Consider the following 22,481-nt stretch of genomic DNA (forward strand, 5'->3'; position numbering starts at 1 on the left):
CATCAAGCAGCATTCCCAACAGGCCATATTTGTTCAGCCATATTGAAGAGCTTACTCAATGCTAAGTATTTCCAGGGACTGGGGTTACAAGAAAACTCCTGTCTTCCTAGGGCTTTGCTTGTGTGTGAGGGTTCCCTGAACAGGAACTCCATTCTGGTCCGTACAAGATGTTTGACCTTGCTCAGCTGTGGCAGATGGCTCCCCTGTTCAAGCCCTTCCTGGCACAAAGAAAAACATCTTTTTCCTAACTCTTACCCGGTAGGGACTAGAGTTCTTGCTTCAGTCAGAGAAAGGAGGTCCTTTTGTTGGCTTTTTCCAGACCGTAGTCTTGAGTTCAGTCCAACAGGATATCTCTCCTGTCCTCACTGTTTACATAGGAGCTTCTTTGGGTCAGGCCAAATTTTCCTTTTCCATCCCTAAACCTGGCTCTTCACACACTCATGGACTGGCTGCTTCTTGAGAAACTCATCTTCTACTTGTCCTGGTGTGATATTGGCTTTGCATCCATCTTTCAAGTTTCTCCCATCATACCCTCCTTATCATAAATGAAGATCCAGAAATGTCTTCATGTGTATTAAATATGTAACATATAGAGAGGGACTCCTTTCTTCTCAACAAAAATGAAAAGCTATAGGGACGATGTATCTAGTCCATTTTGACTACAAATGCTGACTTTACTGGGGAGTAGGGATGGGGGGGGAAGATCCCAGCCCACACCCACTACCTCTTAGGGGGTCCATAGTTTTTCTGTTTGCAATTCAAAGCTCCTGCAAAATGATGACAGTGAATTACTTTCCTCTTTTGAAGACAGAAAGAGACTCCTCTTTAGCAAGATCAGAGTGTTCACAAATTCTTGCCCCAATTCCCCTTTTTCCCCATCTGGACCCATCTCAGCATCTCTAAGGGCGGCTAATCTGCTGCCAGTCGGGCAGCCACTGCCAGGAAAAAACGCCTTCCCTTTTCTCACTCCACCTCTTTCTTCATAGATCAGCCCCCGTCTTCCCTTTCCACATGCTCTCCCTTCCTTCTCTTAGGAAAGAATGTGATATGTGATGGCACATTGTCAGGCATGGGAGTTCTAATTATAGCTCCATCAGTCTGTGCGTGTTGGGGAACAGAACTCTAGTCAGTAAGAGATGACAACTTTCGCTGTGTAATTTAGTTCTTCATATCACTTCGTCATTCTGACTCCTTCCTATTTAACCAGATGCTTTGTCAGAAACTGCAACTTAACCATTTGAAGGGCTAAAAATAAAGGATTAGCAAAACCCTTTGGCATGAACATTTGCCTTTTGATTAACTTTCTCACTCTACTTACCTGAGAACCTGATAAAAGAAAGTAAAAATGGCCCTGATCGGTAAACTGTATCCAGACTGGGACAATTGTAAATACAGATTGGAAGCCATACCTTTGGGTGTCCCTTAGTGGGGTGACTCGTGTAACTGGCAAGATCTCACAGGGACTACAGAAGCTATGCCCATGGAGTATGGGGCTTCTAATCCAGGGTGACTTCCACACCTTTCTGACATAAGTCTCATTTCTTCACACCTGAGTCATCGCCTGGGGGCCAAAGACCTCGGTGGGGATGGCTTTGTGGTCCCGCAGAAGAGCAGAGTCGGTGCCCTGCATTCTGGCCTGTGCCTCCTTCTGAGTCTACTGGTGTCTGTGTGGCAAGGCAGTTTCGTAAGTCTGCGTATTTAGTGGAGACTTAGAAGACCTCCTGGTGGGCATTACAGGTGAGGTCTTGACTTTCACGGGTTTGAACGAGAGCATTTGCTTGTGAAGCTGTCTGCACGAATCAAGAGCCAAGTCATCTGTTTGTTTTTTTTTTTTAACAATTGCCAATTTTTCTTTACAAATTAAAAGATAATATTGATGGGGCACCTGAGTGGCTCAGTTTGGCTAAGTATCCGACTCTTGGTTTGGGCTCAGGTCATGATCTCATGGTTTGTGAGTTCGAGCCCTGTGATGGGCTCTGCGCTGACAGCTCTCCCTCTCTCTCTCTGCTTCTCCCCCAAGCCCCATCTCTCAAAATAAATAAATAAATATTGGGAAAAAAATATAATACTTTTGTAAACATCGATACATTCCTCTTCAGGACATTACACTAAATGAAAGAAGCCAATCACAAAAGACTAATACTGTAAGGTTCCACTTATATGAATTTCAGAGTAGTTAAATTCATAGATACAAAAAGCAGAAGGTGGTTGTGGAGGGGTGCTGGGGGAGGGGAGAATGGGGACCTGTTTAACGGGTATAGAGTTTTGGTTCTGCAAGATGAAAAGAGCTCTGGAGGCTGGTTGCACAACAATGTGAATGTACTTCAAACTCCTGAACTGTACGCTTAGACATGGTCAAGATGGTAAATGTTATGTCACGTGCGTTTCACCATTAAAAGAAAAACTTGACCGCATCCTCAGAATATCACACTTAAATCATACTTTCAATGACTGGGCCAATGCTAAATGTTTCCAGATTTTACTATAAGTAGTATAAGAAAAGTTTCGGGTCATTTTCCCAATACTGTCATCTAATTGAAGTGACATACTTATCATTTGACCCCCTGACAGTTTCAGTGGTCACCACCTCCCAGGTAAATGGTTACCATGCCCCTTGCTAACAGGACACCATCTAGGGGTCAGTTGTGGAACTACAGGCAACCAGGCAGAAGAGGAGTAAGGCCTGCCTACATCTCCCCACCCCGCCAGACTCCACTCCTGGAAGTACCTGGAAAAGGAGCCAGACCTAAGTGCCACCCTTTCCCCATCCTCCTTCCAGTCAGTATAGTTTCCAAGATCTTGCTGCTATGAGAAAGAAGATCTCCCAATATTTACAGTACTTGAGGTTAGAATACATAATCTTTTATGGATAGAGTACTAATGTCTTGCTAATAAAAGCTTCAGCTCCTAATCCTTTGTTATTCTCTTAAAACAATACAACATCTCCAGTGCAAATAAAGCTAAAAGTTCCTGCATAAATTCTTGTACCTACTTAGGAATGAAACAAAGTAGTTTGGGAGAATGGCCAAATGATTTTGTGTTTGGTAAATTTGCTACAAGCCAGTATTGTATTATGGAATCCCAGGGTCACAGACTTTTAGACCTTAAACAGCTCTAGAGACCAGCTGGGTTAGAGACCCTCTAGAGACCAGTGATTCTCAACCATTTTAGTGTCACAGACCCCTTTGACACTCTGATACAAAATGAGAGGCTTTTGTCCCATGAGAAGCTATTTTACACAGAACGTTGAATATAACTTTAAAGTGTTTGTGGATGCCCAACCTCCACCCCAAAGTTCATGACAGATTGAGAATTCCTGCTGTCGTGCTATCCCATCGTTTGGAAGTGGGTTTTCTGAGAAATACTACATGTGAAGAAGCAGCCTAGCAGAGCGGCATTCTGCAATGGAGATGTGGCCCCACACAGAGTGGTGCTGTGTCAGAGCCAGTCCTGGTAAAACCCATTCCATTCCAGGAGGGCACATGTCTTCTGTAGAACAGCAGGCTAAGAGGGTGAAGTCCAAATGGGAGAACCCATTCAGATTCCACAGCCAGGAAAAACAAACGTTGTCTTATTGACTGAAGAGGAAGAAGGACAGGAGTAGGTGGCCATCCAGGACAGTTACATGGAGCATGAACAACGAATGACCCATGGGCTGAACAGAGATGACATGTGGGGGAATTTGGCAGCAGCATGGACTGTGAAGACAATCAAAATACAGGAATAGGGGACAAATAATAGTTAAAGTGGCAGAAGGGTACCAAGAGGTGCAGACCAAGAGCAGAGCAGGTGCTCCAGAGAACTGCAGGAAGAAGTCTGGATTACTTGCCAGACCTCTCCCCAGGGACTTCTACAAAAAAAATCACTAGGAAGAACTGGAAGAAGACCGGACTTCCAATGAGGTGGGTAGGAATGTTACATCTTGGGTTCTTGCTACAAATGGGATACTTTGATTTACCAGGAAATACATGGTGGGGAAAGAGCCAATGATGATCCATTTTGGCTTAAGTTCCCTGTTGAAATGTGGCAGGAGTCACAATGGCTCCCAGGTGAGCGCTCAGCTGGCATGGACTTTGTAGCATATTACCATAAATCTTTCTGAAGCTCAGTTTCCTCCTCTACAAAGCAGGATCGGGACTTGGTGAACACCAAGTTTCCTTCCAATGTGGAAAATCTTCTGATTCTATTGGAATCGGAATTGGAAGGCCAGGGTTGGGCTGTTTCAGTTCAGCAGATCTAAGTGAGTCATTTCTGAATTGTTTACGTGAGCACTAGCCTCTTCACTCAAATATTCCCTTGAGGCATAATTTCTTGGATATTTGGGAAAGGGAGGATATAAGAGGCTGGAAGGAAACCTATAAGAGACTAAAAAACATTTCCTGTAACTAAGAGAGAAAGTAAAACTGATGATGGTCAGAACTGGAGTTATATCAGGTTGATGGATTCCAAGAGAATAGGCCACCAGGCGTGGGTCTCACTGGATAACAGAGGTGGGACAAGCTTCCAGGGTGACTGATCCAATGGCTCCAGTCCCTCTTCCACATGATGCACAGCTCTGTGGATGGGGTCATATGGCTGTTGCAGCAGTATGGCCAATCTTGATGTTTGCATATTTCAGTGTCCAGAGAGAGACTCTTCCTTCCTATGACTCTCTCAAGAGTGGGGAATTTGCCAGAAGCCCCAGCCAACTTCTCCTTGAAATTCATGAAACCACACTGGTTCACATGCCATTCCTGAACCTATCGCTGGCAGGGTTGAGGAGATTACACTCAGACAATTTAGGCGTCCCCTAAAGGAACAAGGACTACAGTGGGGGAGGGGTGAATACCTGACCAAAAAAACAAGATTTGTCGGAATGACACAGAACAACGCTGAGCAGGCAAACATCAGGTTGTGCCTGCCACATGCTGTATTTCAAAAGTCTTACTGTATTCTCCTCTGCAGAATCACTTTTTGAAATACAGTGGGGGCGTGACCATGTTCCCCATTTTACAGATGGAGCAATTAAACTCAAGGTCACGCAGTTGGTTCGAGCTCGGGACAAAAACATCCCTACTCAGAAACCAGAGCTCCTTTATGTACATTCCAAAAAGGTTTAAATTTTTGGTGTATCTTTTCACCCAGAAACTGTACTTCTGGAGATTATTATAAGGAAATTATTATAATTCACCATATGATGAATGGGAATAAAGAGTTAAGAGATAAAGAATATCTATCTATCTATCTATCTATCTATCTATCTATATTTGTGATAAAGTGGAAACAACCTGAGAGTCCAATAATATGCAATTAGATAAATCAATGACAGTGCATATGTAACAATAGAATATCATGCTGGCTGTTACAATTAAATTGTAGGAGAAAAAGCAGTCGCAATGACCTGGGGAAACATTCACAATATATTATTACTTAAAAAGCAGGCTACAAAACTGTTGTAAAAGAGAATCGTGTCTAGAAAAGTGAAGAGATGTAATCGCCAACATTTTTTAAAGATTATTTATTAATTTTGAGAAAGAGAAGGAGCAGAGGAGGGGCAGAGAGAGGGGGAGCAAGCGAGAATCCCAAGCAGGCTCTGCACCATCAGCATGGAGCCCAATGTGGGGCTCAAACCCATGAACCAGGGGGTCATGACCCAAGCCTTAACCAGCTGAGTCACCCAGGCACCTCTGTAATTGCCAGCATTTTATCCATACTTATCTTTGCACAGTGAATAATAATAGATCATTAATTTCCTGCTTTGTGCTTACCTCTGTTTTCCAAATTTCTTTGGTAAGGATCTATAACAAAGGATTTCTTCTGTGGGAATATTATAATTAGAAAAAAATGTCTGTTAAGTTTAAAATTTTTTTAAGTGAAATAATTTTCTTTTCACTAGAACACTGATTTTCACTCATTGCTGCCAGGTATCAGAGGGTTCCACAAGGGATTTCTAGAAATTAAGTTGGGGACTAATGACAAGAGCCCTCACAGTGGCCTGTGCAACAATCCCCACAGACCTCTACTCAGTGCCAATGAAATCTTAGGCTAAGAAACATCATTCGGGAGGATTCTAAAATCTCTTGCCCTCAACTGCCTTCAAAATCACTGTATCCATGGCTGATGAGCAAAGCATAATATGTGCTTTGGGGACCATAAGGAGAACAAAAAGGTACAGATTCTTCTTAAGACAACACTTATGATAATAATTATTTCTGCAGTCCTTGGCACACGTTGAATGCCTAATAAATATTGCGTAAATGAAGAGATGCTAGGCCAGGAAAAATTATTTGAAAATATTAAGCAGTGAAATCACTAATTTCTAAATACTCAGCACAATCCCTTCTTCCAATTATATTTAGTAGAGGACAGAATGAGTCTCATGCACTCTGCTTTTTCTGGCCTCATTCCTGGGTCTCCTGACCACCCAAGTATGCAGAGTTCTCCCACATTTATCCCAGTTGTCACAGATGAGAAGCACTTTCTTTTCTGTTGACCTTCTAGCCCCTGGTGATTCTGTCTCCTGATTATGGAAAGTACCCAGGAAACAGCATCACCAAAAAATTCACATTTTCAGCCTAAAAGCAGAACCCCATAGGAAAAACAACAACAACAACAATAACAACAACAACAACAACAAAAGCCTGAAGGAATTTCAGGTCCAAAGTTACTCAGGTCAGAAGCTAAAATGAACTGGCCCACCCCACATTCTTCAAATAGGTAAAGACTAGAGTCTGCCAAATCCTGAGCAAGTATCTTTAAAAAAGAGCCCATCCAAGGGTACCCCGGTGTCCATTCTGCTTTGAAGACAAACAGCCCCCCCATAATTAGAAACAGCCTTAATTACATGCCAGATGTCCATGCGTCCCTTCCAATTATTTTCAGAAACATCATAAAGATCCATTAATGACAGTGTGAAATGCCCTTAAAAAAATCTGTTCATCCTTATGAGTTAAGTCCGATAGGAAAATTGCAATCTGCTTATTCCTGCGAGTTGGGTTTTGTTTTTTGAGTTTTATGATGAGCATGTGTTTGACTTGAACTTTTATCACCAGAAATACTATCACATATTTGGTTCAGTCACAAAGAGCAGTCTTACAAAAATTTTAACCAACTGTCTTCTATCACACAGACACACACACACACACCTGAGTATACCCTGAGCACTTCCTAAAAATAATATGAACAATCAAAAGCTCTTGGAAGCACAGGGTCCATATCACGAAGTGGTAGTTCTTCTGAACTCTGCCCTGCTCAAATCACTTGGGAATATACTGCCAAGTTCTAGAAACCACACTTGGCCCATTCAGGAAACCCCAGAAATTGGAATAAACAGCACAACCAGTACGGACTTCAGACTTCTTCAGGGCAGGGTCTGTGTCATGTCCCGTCTGGTACCCAGGGCCACTGGCACAGTGCCTTATACATAGAACATGATCAAAAATGTTTGTTGAGGGACACCTGGCTGGCTCAGCTGGTGGAGCATGCGACTCTCGATCTCAGGGTTGTGAGTTCAAGCCCCACATTGGGCGTAGAGCTTACTTATAAATAAATAAATAAATAAATAAATAAATAAATGTATATTTGTAGAGTGATGTATAAGTAATGAATCCATATTTTAAGCATAACCGTCAAGAAGCACATATATTTAAGCTGGAAAATAAAAGATACAGAGGATGTGACAGCTCATTTCAAATACTTGAAGGGTTCTCGTAGAGTACAGAGGAGGGACTTCCTCTCTTTTGTTCTTTGGACCAGAACAAGGGCTACTTAGTGCAAACCACAGGTAGGCAGCATTGATCCATGTCGTCAATGTTTTGTGTATCTACCTTGGACAACTGTGGGGTGCTCGGGTACTTGAGTTTAGTGTGAGTATCACAGAGATTTGGAAGAAGACATTTGGGCTTGTGGACGAATTAATAATTTGTTCAAGAGACCTTTAGGGTGCGTGGTGCCAGATGATCCCGAGAGCAAGGTGTGTAGCTAACAAAAAGAGGCAGGGCTTCTTTCGTTTCAAAGCCTGCTGTCTATTCAGGAATGCAGATGAATAAACAGGTAATCATAGTACCCGGGGCGGGGGGGAAGGGGGGGAGGGCTGTGAAGGAGAAGTCCAGGCACCTATGATGGCCCTTGGATGCTCAGGAAACCCTGCAGGCTCAGATCAGGTGATAACGCAGTGGAGTGGAGGGCAGAGGGGCGATGATTCAGCATGTGTAAATGCCGCAGGTCCCAGAGAAAGGACACCACGGAGAGCCCTCCACCACCTAAACCCTGAGTCTTGAAACCAACCACACTCGCCACCTTCCAGTTCTGTTCACTCTTGGCCTCCGGGAACCTTTTCAACCTTCTCCTATGTTAATCCCGCAGCTCAGCCCTGATGGCTGAGTTTTTCTTTTCAGGTTCTGATTCTCATTGCTAAGGCTTATTTTGAGACTCAATGTCTATCTCGTTCCTGGTCTATCTCAGAGGGAATCAGGCCTCGGGCAGATACACAGCTCTCCAAGTTGAGAGGGAACTTGGGATATCTGATCTCAGCCAAGATGATCACTACACTAGGGCTGGATGTAATATGCTGAAACCAAGAGCCAAGCTTCAAGGGAAGCTACACTCAACCCCACTAGACTGACATCTGAAAAGCAGCAGAGCAATGAAAATGTTCTGGAATTAGATCCTGGTGATGGTTACACAGTCTTGGGAATGTACTAAAAATCACAGAAGCGTACACCTTAAATTGGTGAATTTTATGGCATGTGAATTGTATCTCAATGATAACGATTTTTTAAAAAGCAACAAGAGATGGCCACTGTAGGAGACTGAGCTTAACCTCTAATTAAACTTGTATTTACTGGAAGGGGAAGTATTTGTCTTTAGATGTACTTTTGCCACCTTTAGAAATTCCTGACAACCTATAGCCCTTTTAAGGCATGAAAAAAAATGGATTAGTGCTGACTCTATACACAGTGTATTAATTAATAACTAAATAATTATATGTTGTCAGATTCATGACTTACCCTTTTAAACAAGCTTTCATATTTGTCATCATGGGCGGCACTGAATTGTAGAAAATCACCTGGGGAGGATCTGAAGCTTCGTGCTGACTTCGCCATTCACCAAGACCTGGCGGGGGGCCAGGTGTCACAGAACCTCTGGGTCTCTTTTTCCTCAGCTCTGACATGAGGGGTTAGACTCAGTAGGCCCAGTTTGGCCCCAGGGTCCTGTGTCTCTCCAACTTGCAAAATCTTCAGAACAACCCTGAAAGGTAAGTAAGCAAAGGGTTTTTGTCCATTTAAAAACCTAAGGAACAGGACTGATTAGTGTTGGAATCAGGACCTGAAGTGAGTTCACCTAAGTTCTAGTCCAATATTTCTTCCAGTGCAAGAGAAATGTGGGCCCTCCATCCCAAGAATTTTCCATCTAAGGTTATTCAGCTGGTGAGGGTTGGAGACAAGATCATAGGCTCTGGAGAGAGAAATCAGGGGAGGCAGAAACATCTGGAAGGGCCAGTGGGACCTGGGTCATGGCCACTGTGGAGGAGGTAAGTCAGGAGAGGTTGTTGGCTGAGGAATTTCATCCCCAAGAGCACCAGGAAAGTGAGAGTTGCCGGGAAACCCTGAGTTTTCCAACTTGGCAATCAGTACACAACTGAGTTTTTATAGGAAATTGCTCAGTTCTTTGGAAATTTTGTGTGGTATAAAGATGGACTTGAATTCTATATATGTGCTTAGCAAGAGGCAGAAACATTTTGGAACCCCTGCCTTTGGGAGGTTTGCTTGCATTATTATTATAATTACTTTCAGTAGAACTGTATAATATGAAATTCTATTGCTAAAAGCAGTTTAATTTTCTGATCTTTGTGACTTCTTAATCACAAGTAAAACCCAAGCAGAGGGAAAGTGAAATGCAAAAAGCAGTTTATTCTGAATCAAAAAAATTAGGTCATGGGCTGGCATCCAGCTAACTGGCTGTGTCCTTAGACAATTCCCTTGGTCTCTCAGATCTGCAGCTTCCTCACCTGCAAATAAAGGAATTTGAGGAGATTATCTTTTAAGCCCAGTTCAGCTCTAGAATGCTATGATCAGATACCATATATCTGCTACCTTGACCACATCCTTCCTCCTAAATCTTGGGGATCAGTCTCCTCCAGCCTGTACGTATCACCCTTATTCCTCTTTGCCTTGGGAGGAGAAAGGCCAGCACTGTCTGGTGCCACTTCTAAGAAACAGCTATAACAGGTGACACCCAGTGTCTCTCTCATGACGGTCTGCACTGCCTAGGCAAGTTACCTTGGAGCAACATACTGAGGTGGACCTTGGCTAGAAAGCCAGTATAGTGCATAGGCTCTGAAGTCAGACAGACCTGGGTTGAATCCTGAATCTGCCACATACTAGTGACCGTGGGCAAGCAAGTTCCTCCCCTCGTATCTAGTGAGCACTGCGTGAAGGTAAGCTGTGTAGGCCTCTGTTACGGAGGGACAGAACAACCGTATACAACCATAGCGAGATGGGAAAGGTCACACAGGCCGGATTTCTAAGAGGAAATGCCATCCCTCTTTTCTCCAACATCTCTGGCAAAGTTGTCACCCAAAGGTAACAGGCCCAGCCAGTCGTGGAGGGGAGGGAAGTGATCTCCATCCAAAAGGAAGAACGTTTGACTTGACATTTGAATGAGTTACTTTAATTCTTATGAAGGAGTGGTGCAAGAGAAAGGCAAAGAAAGCAAGGGGGTAGATAAGAATCGAAGGAACAAGAAACAATAAGTGGTGAATGAGGTTGATGCTGATAATTTCCGTTTTATGATAAAAGGCATTTCTGCGGAGGGGCCTGACGGACTGTGTTCCGACAGCAAGCGCGACTTAGCGTCGGGGAGGTCATAAGTTAACAGCTCTGCTTGGAAAGCAGGAAGGCTGGAGGACAAAGGGAGGGAGAGCTGCTGAGCCCCCGGACAACAGAGCTCAGCTTGGCGGGGAACAAAGGCGCTCGCCAGCGCCATCTCCCCCGCCCATCCCCCAGCCAAAATCCCAAAGGGAACCAGTTCCTGCCAGGGAACTTGCTCACTCCGCGCAAACACCCAACTCTGTGCTTCTGCGGAGCCAAACCTCCGGCAGCGGATCTGACTCCCTCCCGCTGCCACAGGGCCCCTCCTGAAGTGGATCACCTAAGGAGAAGCGAGCTAAGCCTGCCCCTCCTGCCCCCGTGCACCTTGTCTACCCACCCCAGCTAATACGCCAGATCCCCAGCACCACAAGCCTGGCAGTGTGCAAGTAGCCCAGACGGGCCACGCCACCCCACAGTGAATCCCGCCCCTAGGAGAGGGGAAGAGAAGGCACACACCAGTCTGACTGCGGCCCCAGCGGTGGGCTGGGGGCAGACATCAGGTCGGACTGCGGCCCCGCCCACCAACTCCAGTTATACACCACAGCACAGGGGAAGTGCCTGCAGGTCCTCACCACTCCAGGGACTATCCAAAATGACCAAACGGAAGAATTCCCCTCAGAAGAATCTCCAGGAAATAACAACAGCTAATGAACTGATCAAAAAGGATTTAAATAATATAACAGAAAGTGAATTTAGAATATAGTCATAAAATTAATCGCTGGGCTTGAAAACAGTATAGAGGACAGCAGAGAATCTCTTGCCACAGAGATCAAGGGACTAAGGAACAGTCACGAGGAGCTGAAAAGCGCTTTAAACGAAATGCAAAACAAAATGGAAACGACGACAGCTCGGATGGAAGAGGCAGAGGAGAGAATAGGTGAACTAGAAGATAAAGTTATGGAAAAAGAGGAAGCTGAGAGAAAGAGAGATAAAAAAATCCAGGAGTATGAGGGAAAAATTAGAGAACTAAGTGATACACTAAAAAGAAATAACATACGCATAATTGGTATCCCAGAGGAGGAAGAGAGAGGGAAAGGTGCTGAAGGGGTACTTGAAGAAATTATAGCTGAGAACTTCCCTGAACTGGGGAAGGAAAAAGGCATTGAAATCCAAGAGGCACAGAGAACTCCCTTCAGACGTAACTTGAATCGATCTTCTGCATGACATATCATAGTGAAACTGGCAAAATACAAGGATAAAGAGAAAATTCTGAAAGCAGCAAGGGATAAACGTGCCCTCACATATAAAGGGAGACCTATAAGACTCGTGACTGATCTCTCTTTTGAAACTTGGCAGGCCAGAAAGGCTTGGCACGATATCTTCAGTGTGCTAAACAGAAAAAATATGCAGCCGAGAATCCTTTATCCAGCAAGTCTGTCATTGAGAATAGAAGGAGAGATAAAGGTCTTCCCAAACAAACAAAAACTGAAGGAATTTGTCACCACGAAACCAGCCCTACAAGAGATCCTAAGGGGGATCCTGTGAGACAAAGTACCAGAGACATCACTACAAGCATAAAACATACAGACATCACAATGACTCTAAACTCGTATCTTTCTATAATAACACTGAATGTAAATGGATTAAATGCGCCAACCAAAAGACATAGGCTATCAGAATGGATAAAAAAACAAGACCCATCTATTTGCTGTCTACAAGAGACTCATTTTAGATCTGAGGACACCTTTAGATTGAGAGTGAGGGGATGGAGAACTATTTATCATGCTACTGGAAGCCAAAAGAAAGCTGGAGTAGCCATACTTATATCAGACAAACTAGACTTTAAATTAAAGGCTGTAACAAGAGATGAAGAAGGGCGTTATATAATAATTACAGGGTCTATCCATCAGGAAGAGCTAACAATTATAAATGTCTATGCGCCGAATACCGGAGCCCCCAAATATATAAAACAATTACTCACAAACATAAGCAACCTTATTGATAAGAATGTGGTCATTGCAGGGGACTTTAACACCCCACTTACAGAAATGGATAGATCATCTAGACACACAGTCAATAAAGAAACAAGGGCCCTGAATGATACATTGGATCAGATGGACTTGACAGATATATTTAGAACTCTGCATCCCAAAGCAACAGAATATACTTTCTTCTCGAGTGCACATGGAACATTCTCCAAGATAGATCATATACTGGGTCACAAAACAGCCCTTCATAAGTTTACAAGAATTGAAATTATACCATGCATACTTTCAGACCACAATGCTATGAAGCTTGAAATCAACCACAGGAAAAAGTCTGGAAAACCTCCAAAAGCATGGAGGTTAAAGAACACCCTACTAACGAATGAGTGGGTCAACCAGGCAATTAGAGAAGAAATTAAAAAATATATGGAAACAAACGAAAATGAAAATACAACAATCCAAACGCTTTGGGACGCAGCGAAGGCAGTCCTGAGAGGAAAATACATTGCAATCCAGGCCTATCTCAAGAAACAAGAAGAATCTCAAATACAAAATCTAACAGCACACCTAAAGGAAATAGAAGCAGAATAGCAAAGGCAGCCTAAACCCAGCAGAAGAAGAGAAATAATAAAGATCAGAGCAGATATAAACAATATAGAATCTAAAAAAACTGTAGAGCAGATCAACAAAACCAAGAGTTGGTTTTTTGAAAAAATAAACAAAATTGACAAACCTCTAGCCAGGCTTCTCAAAAAGAAAAGGGAGATGACCCAAATAGATAAAATCATGAATGAAAATGGAATGATTACAACCAATCCCTCAGAGATACAAACAATTATCAGGGAATACTATGAAAAATTATATGCCAACAAATTGGACAACCTGGAAGAAATGGACAAATTCCTAAACACCCACGCTCTTCCAAAACTCAATCAGGAGGAAATAGAAAGCTTGAACAGACCCATAACCAGCGAAGAAATTGAATCGGTTATCAAAAATCTCCCAACAAATAAGAGTCCAGGACTAGATGGCTTCCCAGGGGAGTTCTACCAGACGTTTAAAGCAGAGATAATACCTATCCTTCTCAAGCTATTCCAAGAAATAGAAATGGAAGGAAAACTTCCAGACTCATTCTATGAAGCCAGTATTACTTTGATTCCTAAACCAGACAGAGACCCAGTAAAAAAAGAGAACTACAGGCCAATATCCCTGGTGAATATGGATGCAAAGACTCTCAATAAGATACTAGCAAATCGAATTCAACAGCATATAAAAAGAATTATTCACCATGATCAAGTGGGATTCATTCCTGGGATGCAGGGCTGGTTCAACATTCGCAAATCATTCAATGTGATACATCACATTAACAAAAAAAAAGAGAAGAACCATATGATCCTGTCAATCGATGCAGAAAAGGCCTTTGACAAAATCCAGCACTCTTTCTTAATAAAAACCCTTGAGAAAGTCGGGATAGAAGGAACATACTTAAAGATCATAAAAGCCATTTATGAAAAGCCCACAGCTAACATCATCCTCAATGGGGAAAAACTGAGAGCTTTTTCCCTGAGATCAGGAACACGACAGGGATGCCCGCTTTCACCGTTGTTGTTTAACATAGTGCTGGAAGTTCTAGCATCAGCAATCAGACAACAAAAGGAAATCAAAGGCATCAAAATTGGCAAAGATGAAGTCAAGCTTTCGCTTTTTGCAGATGACATGATATTATACATGGAAAATCCGGTAGACTCCACCAAAAGTCTGCTAGAACTGATACATGAATTCAGCAAAGTTGCAGGATACAAAATCAATGTGCAGAAATCAGTTGCATTCTTATACACTAACAATGAAGCAACAGAAAGACAAATGAAGAAACTGATCCCATTCACAATTGCACCAAGAAGCATAAAATACCTAGGAATAAATCTAACCAAAGATGTAAAAGATCTGTATGCTGAAAACTATAGAAAGCTTATGAAGGTAATTGAAGAAGATATAAAGAAATGGAAAGACATTCCCTGCTCACGGATTGGAAGAATAAATATTGTCAAAATGTCAATACTACCCAAAGCTATCTACACATTCAATGCAATCCCAATCAAAATGGCACCAGCATTCTTCTCGAAACTAGAACAAGCAATCCTAAAATTCATATGGAACCACAAAAGGCCCCGAATAGCCAAAGTAATTTTGAAGAAGAAGACCAAAGCAGGAGGCATCACAATCCCAGACTTTAGCCTCTACTACAAAGCTGTCATCATCAAGACAGCATGGTATTGGCATAAAAACAGACACATAGACCAATGGAATAGAATAGAAACCCCAGAACTAGACCCACAAACGTATGGCCAACTCATCTTTGACAAAGCAGGAAAGAACATCCAATGGAAAAAAGACAGTCTCTTTAACAAATGGTGCTGGGAGAACTGGACAGCAACATGCAGAAGGTTGAAACTAGACCACTTTCTCACACCATTCACAAAAATAAACTCAAAATGGATAAAGGACCTGAATGTGAGACAGGAAACCATCAAAACCTTAGAGGAGAAAGCAGGAAAAGACCTCTCTGACCTCAGCCGTAGCAATCTCTTACTCAGCACATCCCCAAAGGCAAGGGAATTAAAAGCAAAAGTGAATTACTGGGACCTTATGAAGATAAAAAGCTTCTGCACAGCAAAGGAAACAACCAACAAAACTAAAAGGCAACCAACGGAATGGGAAAAGATATTTGCAAATGACATATCGGACAAAGGGCTAGTATCCAAAATCTATAAAGAGCTCACCAAACTCCACACCCGAAAAACAAATAACCCAGTGAAGAAATGGGCAGAAAACATGAATAGACACTTCTCTAAAGAAGACATCCGGATGGCCAACAGGCACATGAAAAGATGTTTAACGTCTCTCCTTATCAGGGAAATACAAATCAAAACCACACTCAGATATCACCTCACGCCAGTCAGAGTGGCCAAAATGAAGAAATCAGGAGACTATAGATGCTGGAGAGGATGTGGAGAAACGGGAACCCTCTTGCACTGTTGGTGGGAATGCAAATTGGTGCAGCCGCTCTGGAAAGCAGTGTGGAGGTTCCTCAGAAAATTAAAAATAGACCTACCCTATGACCCAGCAATAGCACTGCTAGGAATTTATCCAAGGGATACAGGAGTACGATGCAAAGGGGCACTTGTACCCCAATGTTTATAGCAGCACTGTCAACAATAGCCAAATTATGGAAAGAGCCTAAATGTCCATCAACTGATGAATGGATAAAGAAATTGTGGTTTATATACACAATGGAATACTATGTGGCAATGAGAAAGAATGAAATATGGCCTTTTGTAGCAACGTGGATGGAACTGGAGAGTGTGATGCTAAGTGAAATAAGCCATACAGAGAAAGACAGATACCATATGGTTTCACTCTTGTGTGGATCCTGAGAGACTTAACAGAAACCCATGGGGGAGGGGAAGGAAAAAAAAAAAAAAAGAGGTTAGAGTGGGAGAGAGCCAAAGCATAAGAGACTGTTAAAAACTGAGAACAAACTGAGGGTTGATGGGGGGTGGGAGGGAGGGGAGGGTGGGGGATGGGTATTGAGGAGGGCGCCTTTTGGGATGAGCACTGGGTGTTGTATGGAAACCAATTTGACAGTAAATTTCATATATTAAAAAATAAATAAATAAATAAATAAATAAAGGCATTTCTAAGTGACTTCTAACCATTTTTATCAAGAAGAAGGAATGAATTAGCTAACTTACGTTCCACTTAGAAATGCACGTGTATTTTCTCTGCACGTGGAATTTGTTTACAAATTAGGCATTGCATGTTTTAAAATATATGGATATATTCTGGACACACACAATCCATCTGATATCATCTTTCTTCTTCTCTTCCACATACCATTGCTTTTCCTGCCAGCTTCGGACTCAGAGCAGATACTGCACCTGGTAGTTTGACACCTGGTAGTTTGTCAACCGTTGTGGAATAGCCTAGCAACTCAGAGTCTAAGACGAGTCCAGGCAGGCCTGCAGCTGCCACACTGTGATGCATTAAAACTACAACAAGTGGCTAAAACATGAGCTCTGGATCCAGATGTCCTTGGCTCAGAGTTTTACTCCATCATTTCCTAGACGTGTGACTACGGCAATGACTTACTTTTTTAAGACTCAGTTTCTATATCTGTAAAGTGAGGCTAATAATAATACTCGTCTTAAAGGGCTGCAGATTGAATGAGACGGTACATGAAAAGCATTAGCCCAATACACACCAATAATGTTCAATACGTAGCTAATTACTGGGTTTTTTTTCTTTTTCTGGGAACCCTGAGATATAGACCTTTATGATCGGTCCCAAGTTCAAGGATATGGGTAAATGTAAATGTAAGATTGTGGAGGAGGTGGGTTTTAAAGGATATATGCCATGACCCCTACTTTATATCCATTTAATACCTACTTTCCACTGGAATCCTAGAAGACAAAAAACAATTTTTTTTTGTAACAATCAGGAACATGATAGCACTATCAAAAGTATATTCATTTAGTCAGGCACATTGTAAAATCACAAGTAATAATTTTATTTGGCCACAATTTAAGAGAGGAAATTTCCTGTAAGAGGAAGTAAATAAAAGCAAACAAAACAAAACAAAACAAAAAACAAAAAAACCAACCCAACATTGAATGACATCTATGGAAGAACCACTAATCCAATTTTTTTCAAAACTTTTTCATTGGGGTAAAATCTATAATAACGTAAAAGTTACCATTTTAACCGTTTAAGCATACAGTTCAGTGGGATTAAGTACATCCCTATTGTCACACAACCATCATCACCATCCATCTCCAGAACTCTTCATCTTACAAAACTGAAACTCTATGCCCATTAAATAATAACCCCCTATAACCCTTCCCCCACCAGCCCCTGGCAACCACCATTCTACGTTCTGTCTCTGCGATTTTGACTAATTTTAGTACCTCATATATGTGGAATTATACACTATTTGTGTTCTTGTGATTGGCTTATTTCATTCAATGTCCTAAAGTTTCAGCCATGTTGTAGCATGCATCAGAATTTCTTTCCTTTGTAAGGCTGAGTAGTATTCCATTATGTGTATATACTACATTTTGCTTACTCACTCGTCCATCGGTGGACACTTGGGTTGCTTCCCATGCAGCTATGAACATGGGTGTACAAATATCTCTTCAAGACTCTACTTCCAATTCTTTTGAGTATGTACCCAGAAGGGGAAATTGCTGGATCGCATGGTAATTCTATTTTTAACTTTTTGAGGAGCCACCATAATGTTTTCTACAGTGGCCAATCCAATTACTATTACCCTGTCCATTTTCACCATGTTTTCACAACACGCTCATGAAAAATTAGAGGGATGCCTGGGTGGCTCAGTTGGTTAAGCACCTGACTCTTGATTTCAGCTCAGGTCATGATCTCATGGTTGGTGAGATGGAGCCCCGTGTTGGGCTCTGCACTGACGGTGCAGAGCCTGCTTGGGATTCTCGCTCCCCCTCTCTCTCACTCTGCCCCTCCCTCACTTGTGCTCTCTCTTTCTCCCCCAGAATAAATAAATAAACTTAAAAAATCAATCATTAAAAAAAATTAAAAATTAGAGTCACCATTTATTATCCCAAACAGCGTGCTATCCAAGACGTATCTGAAATAATGGTGCACTGTTTAGACTCGAGTCTTCTTAAGCAGCTTGATACTTCATGGAGTCAAGTGTTCTCTGGGCCAAATCACTTCCCCCCAAACATTGCAATATGCCTAGCCTTCTCATCATATGAGGTTCCCATATGATTTCTCCACCGTTTCTCTAAGATTCAGAATGTTTTTACATATAAGCCTTCATGATCTGACCAAATCACCTGAGAAATAGGCAACAGACAGGTAGTATTATTTTCACATTATGGACTGAGAAACTGAGATTTACAGAAAGAAATAAAGCGGCCACGTTTGGAAAACCGTCTGCAATGCTGTAAAAATGTCTCACCAGACTCTTGACCACATAGATCATGACTTTTATTGCCCTCTCCCTAGATGAGACACGGATTAGTTGGAGAGAGTTGTTTATAGTTTGGCAAGCTACTAAGTAAAAGAACCTAATTTCGATTCTCCATTCTGGTGGGTGGTAGCAATAAAGGGAATTTAGGGAAGAGGAAATGCTAAGCATTGGGAGGAAATGTTAGACCTGAAAGTTTTGTTTAGAATCCTACCAGATGGTCCACAGATTTAATTTAGCCAAGCATGGGTGTGGGGTCAGGTGGAGTTGGTTGAATTCCCAAGTCACCATTATGACCCTCAGTTAATGTTACTACTTACAACCTCCTTTCCACAGTAACAGCTCAGTGAGTTAACGCGTGACTAGGGTGTCACAAAGGAGAGGTCCAGAGGCAGAGGACAGAAAAATAGCTCATTTCTTCCATCTTTCTCAGTGTTTTTTCCTTCCTCTATGTTGTTCTCATCCATTTTTCACTCCATCCCATTTCCTCTTTCTTCCCTTTCATTTCCTCATTTGGGGACAGTTAGAAGTCACAGTCTTGCTGCCAACAGTTGCAACACTCTCAGGAGTCATGGCAGCCACAAAGCCCGGGTTGGACCCTGCCTAGCAGCCTTGAAGGAGTGTCTGTCTGGAAGAGTGTGGGGGAGGAGGTGGGGGGGAGGAGGTGGGGGGGGAGGGCCCTCAGCTGTCATGTAGATCCCTCATTTTAATTTGGCTCACAATGTCTTTTGCCAAAGAATATTTAAAATTTAAGGGTGGAAAAGTCTAATCAGTCAATCTTTTATTGTTTCCAGGTCTGTGTCTTTCTTAGGAAGACCTTGTCAATACTAAGATTATGTATGTAAATAGATATGTCATATTTCTCCCAACAGAAATTTGGGCAAACTGACACACTGGAAACAGGGTTATCTCATAACATTTGCTTGTGTGGATATTGTGCATGTACTTGCACTCTAAGATTTAGTCTCTCCAAAATGTGCCCCGAGTTGTCTTTCCTCGTGGCTCCTTCACTCACTCCCTGCCCTGAACCCCCATCCCAACCATTTCATCTTAGGGTAGGGGAGCATTCAGTTGCTGTGACCAGAAACCCACTGAGACTAACATAAGTAAATGGGAATTTCTTATACATTTGTAAGGGAATATTATGCAACCTGATTTTGAGAATTCTTCCTGTGGCACTGAAGAGACAGCATCCCCAGGTAGCTACTCTTCCTTCTCCTTTCCTCTCAATTTTCTTTGTCTCTGAACATCTGTTCTGTTCTTCCCTCGAGTCCAGCTTCCTTCATTTATGCATGAGTGAAGATGGCTGCCTGCCTCACACGGGGAGCCACAGTGTCTCATGGGTTCAGCACCTACAGACAACTAACAGTTTCAAGGCTCTTGGTGTCCCAACTCCAAGTTCTACATCAAGAGATCTGATAGGCTCAAGGTGGGTCAGATGTCCACATCTGGTTCAATCACTGATGGCCAGGGGTGTCAGCCATGTGGTTGTCCCTTAGGTAAGTCTAGGTAAGCTAGGTAAGCTTCTAGAAGAAGGGAATATGGCAGCGAGGAAATGACTGGTGTAACTAGTCCAGATCCCACATCCATATTACTCTGTGACTTCTGTTCCCTTCAAGTTTGCCCTTGATGTTGTCTCTGATTGGATTTCCTTTCCACCCATGATAGGATTTATACTAGATCCAGGACCTTTTCAGGACAGATTTTAGTCCCATTGACCCGGGACACTCTGACCTACCATTACATCCTCCTGAAAGTTAGGGAGAGGGGGGAAACTCCTGGGATATAGATGGAGGAAGATGAGTAATTCCAGCAGTTCTGGCCATGGGCACCTCTGGTGACTGTCTCACCACCATGCCGGCCACCAATGGGGGTGGGTGTAGGAAGAACGGCTGTTTTAGTCCATTTCTGTTTTTTCTTTCTTCTGCATGCTACTCTTGTCACATGGCTGGTGGAGTATGGTGGTGGCAATGAGCAGAAAAAGATGAACTAAGAGTTGCTTCCAGAATTCTCTTCATAGAGTCAATATAGCCTAAATAAATTTTCCTCTGAAAAACCTTTTCCATTTTTTGCAACCAGACTAAGGATTTGGTTGCAAATCCAAAAGGAAGGAGAGGATATGGTGGACCCTTAATCAGGCACACAGCTTCCATAATGCTCTGTTTCCTTATCTATAAAAGCCTGGTGATAGAAGCTCTTTTGAGATACCACTAACTTCAAAGTAACATTGTTGTATTAGTATAATTTATAACATAAAAATGATTGAATCAATATGCCACTTTTTAGCGCACCAAAAAATATTCACTGCTGAGATGCTCTTTGGAAAAAAAATCTGGGGGCTACATGTTGAGACGAAATACATATGGAAACTTTGTTAAAATGTGTGTCTCCAGTTTGCCTGTTTTTAACCAACCACCTTCCTCCAGAACATTCCTCCAGAGTATAAAATGCTTCATCAGCATGAGAGAAAAGCAAACGTTTGTAGTGATTCTCCATATGGAGGCTGTTACATAATCACCACAAAGGCACAGTTGGGTTTGAAAACCTCTTGGCACACCAGTTTTAAGCATTGACCCAGATTCTGTTGCTTACACAGGAATTGGCAGATGACTTTGGAAAAATCAATCATCCTCTGTTAACACATGATTCTTTTGGGAAACTCTGATACGACAATGGCAGTTACCTGCATTTGGATTTGGATTTAGAACCTCAAGGTGTGAGTGTGGTGAATATTCAGGAGCTCAGCAGGGTGTAAGGTTATCTGGTATCTTCTGAGCCGAGGTAGGTGGAAAGGGTTTGCAGTTCTGTCGTTTGGGCTACCTCTGACTGAAGGCACAGGCCTGGTTTGTGGAAGTTCTGAATCACATATGTCCAAACGTAATCCCAGACGCCTTCACGTCAAAGTGATTGTAATAGGCTTAAGTGGATTCATGGCATGTGAAACACAATCATGAAATACTTATTCTTTTTCTTTTTATGTGAGTGGGCCCCAAAGAGTCAAGATTCCCTACTGTGCGAAACTTTTGTTCTTTTTTTTATAATTTAACTTTATTTTTTATTTTTTAAAATTTACATCCAAATTAGTTAGTATATAGTGAAGCAATGATTTCAGTAGATTCCTTGATGCCCCTTACCATTTAACCCATCCCCCTTCCCACAACCCCTCCAGTAACCTTCAGTTTGTTCTCCATATTTATGAGTCTCTTTGTTTTGTCCCCCTCCCTGTTTTTATATTAGTTTTGCTTCCCTTCCGTTAGGTTCATCTGTTTTGTCTCTTAAAGTCCTCATATGAGTGAAGTCATACAATATTTGTCTTTCTCTGACTTTCACTTAGCATAATACCCTCCAGTTCCATCCATGTAGTTGCAAATGGCAAGATTTCATTCTTTTTGATTGCCGAGTAATACTCCATTCAATATATATACCACATCTTCTTTATCCATTCATCCGTCGATGGACATCTGGGCTCTTTCCATACTTTGGCTATTGTTGATAGTGCTGCTATAAACATGGGGGTGCATGTGTCCCTTCGAAACAGCACACCTGTATCCCTTGGATAAATGCCTAGTAGTGCCATTGCTGAGTCGTAGGGTAGTTCTATTTTTAGTTTTTTGAGGAACCTCCATTCTGTTTACCAGAGTGGCTGCCCTAGCTTGCATTGCCACCAGCAATGCAAAAGAGATCCTCTTTCTCCGCATCCTC

The 22,481-nt window shown here is 42.3% G+C and overlaps 1 long non-coding RNA gene across 1 annotated transcript in view; it reads right to left on the reverse strand.

The window, feature by feature from the left end:
• Positions 1-8,879: 8,879 nt before the first annotated feature.
• The window catches only part of LOC144615959 (uncharacterized), a 118,923-nt gene continuing 105,321 nt past the window's right edge, over positions 8,880-22,481 (reverse strand). The window contains exon 3 of the long non-coding RNA XR_013554769.2: positions 8,880-9,228. This is a non-coding gene — a long non-coding RNA (uncharacterized LOC144615959). The remainder of the gene's footprint in view (positions 9,229-22,481) is intronic.

This window comes from Panthera onca, chromosome A3 (assembly GCF_046562875.1).
Source record: "Panthera onca isolate mPanOnc1 chromosome A3, mPanOnc1 haplotype 2, whole genome shotgun sequence".
NCBI lineage: Eukaryota > Metazoa > Chordata > Mammalia > Carnivora > Felidae > Panthera > Panthera onca.